Raw genomic sequence first — 6213 nt, forward strand, 5'->3', positions numbered from 1 at the left:
TCTTAAAAACAACATATTGAGTCGGGGAGCCTCTTCTCATCCTAAGGTTCTTTATTCCTTCTGGAGGTGTCCTACAAAGTTTGTTGGCTTTTAGATTTGTGTCCTTATCATTATTTCTGAACCACTAATATGCAAATACAAGATATTGTTGATAGAAGTCTTAATAGTATACATGGGATTTTCACAATTATAGCTAGTACCTTTAAGAGAATTAGTCTGTCGCAGAGCCTAGTGTTTTTCATGACTCTTTGGCGCCATCTCCAGTGGACATTTCTAATTTACAAGTGAAAGAAAAAAATGTATGTATGTTAAACATACTTTTATTGTGCTCTAAACTATGACTTTGAGATTGTTTCAGTTATAAACATGGAAAATTTAAGTAACTAGGGTTGTTTTTTTTTTAATTCTTATTTATTTATTTATTTGACACAGAGAGAGAGAGACAGCTAGAGAGGGAACACAAGCAGGGAGAGTGGGAGAGGGAGAAGCAGGCTTCCCGCTGAGCAGGGAGCCCAATGCAGGGCTCCATCCCAGGACCCTGGGATCATGACCTGAGCCAAGGCACCAAGGTGCCACCCAGGCGCCCCCCCAGTGAGTATCTTTAGCATATCCACTATGCTAAAGATAGTATGTATCCGGGGCGCCTGGGTGGCTCAGTCGTTAAGCGTCTGCCTTCGGCTCAGGTCATGATCCCAGGGTCCTAGGATCGAGCCCCACATCGAGCCCCACATCGAGCCCCACATCGAGCCCCACATCGAGCCCCACATCGAGCCCCACATCGAGCCCCACATCGGGCTCCCTGCTTGGCGGGAAGCCTGCTTCTCCCTCTCCCACTCCCCCTGCTTGTGTTCCTGCTCTCGCTGTGTCTCTCTCTGTCAAATAAATAAATAAGCAAAAATTAAAAAAAAGGATAGTATGTATCCTTCTAGTCCATGTTTAAAACATATAAACAACACATTATGAATCATTCAACTTTATATAAGTATTGCACAGATATTATTCTGAAACTTGCTTTTTTTTTAAAGATTTTTTTTAATTTATTTATTCATGAGAGACAGAGAGAGAGAGAGGCAGAGGGAGAAGCAGGCTCCCAAGGAGCAGGGAGCCCGATGTGGGACTCGATCCCAGGACTCTGGGACCGCGACCTGAGCCAAAGGCAGATGCTTAACCATCTGAGCCACCCAGGCGCCCTAAAACTTGCTTTTTTTAACTCAACATCATCTTTTTTATATCGAAATATATATTTATAAAATACATAGTATTCATATAAAATATGTTTATATTTATATAAATATATGTTAAAATATAAAAAATATATATTTTATTAAACTTTATAGTATATTTTAAAATGTTCAGTATTCTACTAAATGATTATCACTTCAGTATACTTTTCTAGCATGATTCGTAAGTAAAAGTCTTATAAGTAATATAGGCATTACTTATCTCATTGATGGGAATCTGCAAGTAGGATGTTCCATTGCTAGATGAGCGACTCAGCATGTCTGGATGCAACTGGACATCCCTGGGATCCTTTTTGTCTCCCCCTGGTGGTCCCAGATAACTGCCACAGCTGTGCCCTTGCCGGACAGTATCCAAAGCAAGAAGGGGAGCAAAAAGAATTTCTATTTTCTCGGTTCTCCATTCGATCCTCCTATTTATTGCGTCGCTGGGGAGATGCCAGGGCCTCGTCCACCCTGTGAAGGCCGGCGGCGCAGGAGCCCCAGCCCTGGGGCCCCCATGATGCAGGGGCCTGTGGAAAGGAGCAGTCCAGGGCGCCCAGGCACCCATTCTGTGTTCGTCTGCATTCGTTTTTCAAGAAACATGATTCATATTGCTGCTTGGAAAAAAAAAAAAAGAATTTCTATTTTCTAGCCTTATTCTCTAACAGATAGGTACCACATTCCATCAATGGGAAGGCACATGTTTTTTTAACTATTAAGAAAACCAAAATTCCGACACTTAAACTGACAGTATTTTCTTATCCCTTAGGAGTTTTGTTTTATACTCTTAAAAATAACCCTTTTAAACTTAGACATAACATTTTTAAAATTATATATTACTCTTGAGTATACAAAATAGGAAGGTAGAAATGAAATAAATTGGTTAAGGGTATTTTCAGAATGTCTTCTCACCAGAGTTCCACTCTAAATCACTTTTCAAATCAGATCCTTCCACGTCCATGTTTCCCCCCAAAATGTTACCCTCTGGGCTATAAGGAACTGGCAGTGCAATATCTCCTCACAGAATGTGCCACTGTGGTCTCAGGAACACCCATTCTGCAAGTTGTAATTCTAGTACTTTCTGGATCTTACCAGATGTCACAAAGGGTAGGTTTTCAGATCATGTTTGTACACACGCAGGGTTGACAAACACACTACACCAGCCGTCTGGCAACATGCTATCAGTTGTGAGAAGCCTGCAAATTTCAGAAATGAAAGAAAGATTGTGTGCCTTGGAATCAATGAAGTATGGTGGAACTTCCCTAGACTCTTACCAAGATTTCCCTTTGTTTTCATTGGCAAAATTGTTGCCTGCCTGCCACCGCATCAATTACTGGTAAGAAGAAATGAGATTCCAAAGCATGCCTTGGATCCATCACACAGTATTCACAAAGTATTTCTGTGAGGGATAAATAAAATCAGGATTTTGTTAACTAGGAGGAATGGGGTATGGCTGTTGACACTTTACCCTATTTATCTCTTCTTTTATTCGCAGACTTTGAACTCATCTCCAATTTTCATTTTACAAAGCACAACTCACTCTTGAACATGTGCACAGCTGTAAGAGTTTCTCTAGGATACATTCTACACAGTGAGATTTAGCTGAATAATGGGGTACCCATATTTTTGGGATTTTTATTGTGAAACTTTCCAAACATGCCCCAAACTAGAAAGTATAACAAACCCCATGTGTCCATCCCTTAGCTTCATTTAACCATAGACTTGTTTCATTTACCCCTTCCCCCTTGTTATGTTTTTTGTTGGAGTAGGAGTATTTTAAAGCAAATCCCAGACATTGTACCATTCAGTTCTAAATACTTCAGTATGCAACTCAAAAAGAAATCTCCAAATATTTTCTTGCATGACCACAATCCATTATCACATCTAACAAAATGCAAATAATTATTTAATATTATTCAATTACCAAGCCATACTCAAATTTCCTTGATTGTATAAAAAATTCTTTTTGTAATTTCTGTTTAAAATCAAGATCAAACAGGATCTGTTTTATTTGGTTGTTACGTCTCTCGTGTTTCTCATAAGTCTTTTAAGTCTTATGTTTCTCTTAATCTAGAACAGTCCCCTCCCCTTTTATTTTTCCTTTCATTGACTTGCTGATGAAATTAGAGTCTAATATAAAGTCCCTCCTTTGAGATCTTGTATATTGCTTCCTTGTGGACTGCGTCCTTTATGCTCAGTGTTTCCTGTGGACTAGGGGTCAGTTTTAAAGGTTTGACTGCATTATTATTTTATTTATTTATTTATTTATTTATTTAAAGATTTTATTTATTTATTTGACAGAGAGAGAGAGATAGTGAGAGCAGGAACACAAGCAGGGGGAGTGGGAGGGGAAGAAGCAGGCTTCCCACCAAGCAGGGAGCCCAACGCAGGGCTCAAACCCTGGGATCATGACCTGAGCCAAAGGCAGATGCTTAACGACTGAGCCACCCAGGTACCCCTATTATTGTTTTTTAAATATTTTAATTTTTAAGTAATCTCTACCCCCAATGTGGGGCTCAAACTCACAACCCCGAGATCAAGAGTCACATGTTCCACTGACTGAGCCAGCCAGGTGCCCGGTTTGATTGTATTATGACTCAAAATTTTTTCCTGAGAATCCTTACTAAGTCTTGCTATGTACTTTCTGTACCCACTCAGGAGGCATGCGATGTTGGTTGTCTCACTTTCTGTGGCATTAAGAGTGATGATTGGGTTTGGATGGTGACAGCCTGATTTTTATATGTTTCCTATCAGTTTTTCTTGTAGTTGTTTTAGCAGCATTAATGACTAGTGCTTGAATCACTTATTTTACTAATGGTTGAAACAATTTTCTAGTTTGGACACTCCTGCATTTATTAACTAGAATCAGGGCAAGGTGAGTGCCTTCTCAAATTTTCTACCCTAGGCACTTGACTCACCTTACCCTAGTCCCAGCCCTAACTGGAATTCTTCTGTTTTGAAACACTTTCCCTTATCCACGGGGATATTAGGTTATACTGAAATTCTATTTATATTAGAAAAGCAGAAATGTTTAGTTCTTTCCCTATAACTAACAATTTTCAGAGGAATAAGTTGATGGCCTGGCTATCTCCAGGACTATTTGCTTTCTAAAAAATTATTCTGAACTCATGACTTTTTATATATTCAATATGTTTTAATCAACTGCAGTCCTTAACCTTTTTGAAATTAAAATTATCCCATGTGTGCCTGTGGAAGCACACAACCCCAATGATTGTTTGATATTATAATTCTACCATGCTTTTATTATTTATTTATTTATTTTAAAAGATCTTATTTATTTTGTTGACAGAGAGAGACACAGCGAGAGAGGGAACACAAGCAGGGGGAGTGGGAGAGGGAGAAGCAGGCTTCCTGCTGAGCAGGGAGCCCAATGCGGGGCTCGATCCCAGGACCCTGGGATCGTGACCTGAGCCGAAGGCAGACGCTTAACGACTGAGCCACCCAGGTGCCCCTCTACTGTGCTTTTAATCCCTTATTTCATTGTTGTTGTGTATGTATTTTAGGTATATCCTCATGTTCGCCAGTTTCTTTGCTCATTCTTGTTTCCTTTTTAAGGAAATAGCTATATTGAGATATAATTCATATTCACGCACTTAAAGTGTACAGTTTGGTGGGTTTTAGTATCTCACAAAGTTGTGCAACCATTACCACTATCTAATTCCAAAATATTTCATCATTCCCCAAAGAAATGCTGCACGCATTACTAGTTCTCTCCTGCTCCTCCCACGTCATGGCTCCCGGTGATCACTAATCTGCTTTCTGTCTCAAATTAACTATTCGAGGATTTGCCTAGTCTGGACATCTCACACAAAAAGAATCATACAATGTATGCTGTCTGTGACTGGCTTTTTCACTTTGCATGTTTTCAAAGTTCATCCATATAGTAGCATATATCAGCACTCCATTCCTTTTCATGGCTGACTAATATTCCATTGTTTGTGACTACCACATTTTGTTTATTAATTCATCAAGTGATGGCCATTTGGGTTATTTCCACTTTGGGGCTATTAAGAATAAAGCTACTTTGCCCATTTTAATTTATTTTATTTTGTTTTTAATTTTTTTTCAAGCAATCTTCATGCCTAACATGGGGCTCTAATTCATGACCCCAACACCAAGAATCACATGTTCCACCAACTAAACTAGTCAGGTTCCCCTCTTTGCCCATTTTAATTAAAAACTTTTTAATATTTAATATTTTATTTTTATTTTATTTATTATTTTTTATGTTAAAGATTTATTTATTATTTTAGAGAGAAAGACAGAGTGTGGGAGGGAGAGGGAGAGAGAGAGAATCTCTAGCTAATTCCCCTCTGAACACAGAGCCCAATGACATGGGGCTAGATCCCATGACCCTGAGATCATGACCTGAGCCTAAACCAATAGTCAGTAACTTAACCAACTGAGACACCCAGGAGTCCCATTTATATTTTATTTTTAAAAATTTCTGCTTTCCTTTTGTCTGGAACTGCCATCTTCCAGTAATTCACTAAAATGATCAAAACAAAGGGAAAGAGGAGAGATACCCACTATGTGTTCTCTAGGCCTTTTAGAAAACATGGAGTTGTTCCTTTGGCCACATACATGGGAATCTACAAGAAAGGTGATATTGTGGACATCAAGGGAATGGGCACTGTTCAAAAAGGAATGCCCCACAAATGTCACCATGGCAAAACTGGAAGAGTCTATAATGTTACTGAGCATGCTGTTGGCATTGTTCTAAACAAACAAGGGCAAGATTCTTGCCAAGAGAATTAATGTACACATTGAGCATATTAAACACTCAAAGAGCTGAGATAGCTTCCTGAAGTGTGTGAAGGAAAATGATCAGAAAGAGAAGGAAGCCAAAAAAAAAGGTACTTGGGTTCAACTGAAGTGCCAGCCTGCCCCACCCAGAGAAGCACGTTTTATGAGAACCAATAGAAAGGAGCCCAAACTGCTGGAAACCATTCCCTATGAATTCGTGGCATGA

At 39.3% G+C, this 6213-nt stretch overlaps 1 pseudogene; it reads left to right on the forward strand.

The window, feature by feature from the left end:
• Positions 1 to 5732: 5732 nt before the first annotated feature.
• On the forward strand, positions 5733 to 6213 carry LOC118356256 (annotated as a pseudogene).

The sequence above is a fragment of the Zalophus californianus genome, chromosome 1, assembly GCF_009762305.2.
Source record: "Zalophus californianus isolate mZalCal1 chromosome 1, mZalCal1.pri.v2, whole genome shotgun sequence".
Lineage (NCBI taxonomy): Eukaryota > Metazoa > Chordata > Mammalia > Carnivora > Otariidae > Zalophus > Zalophus californianus.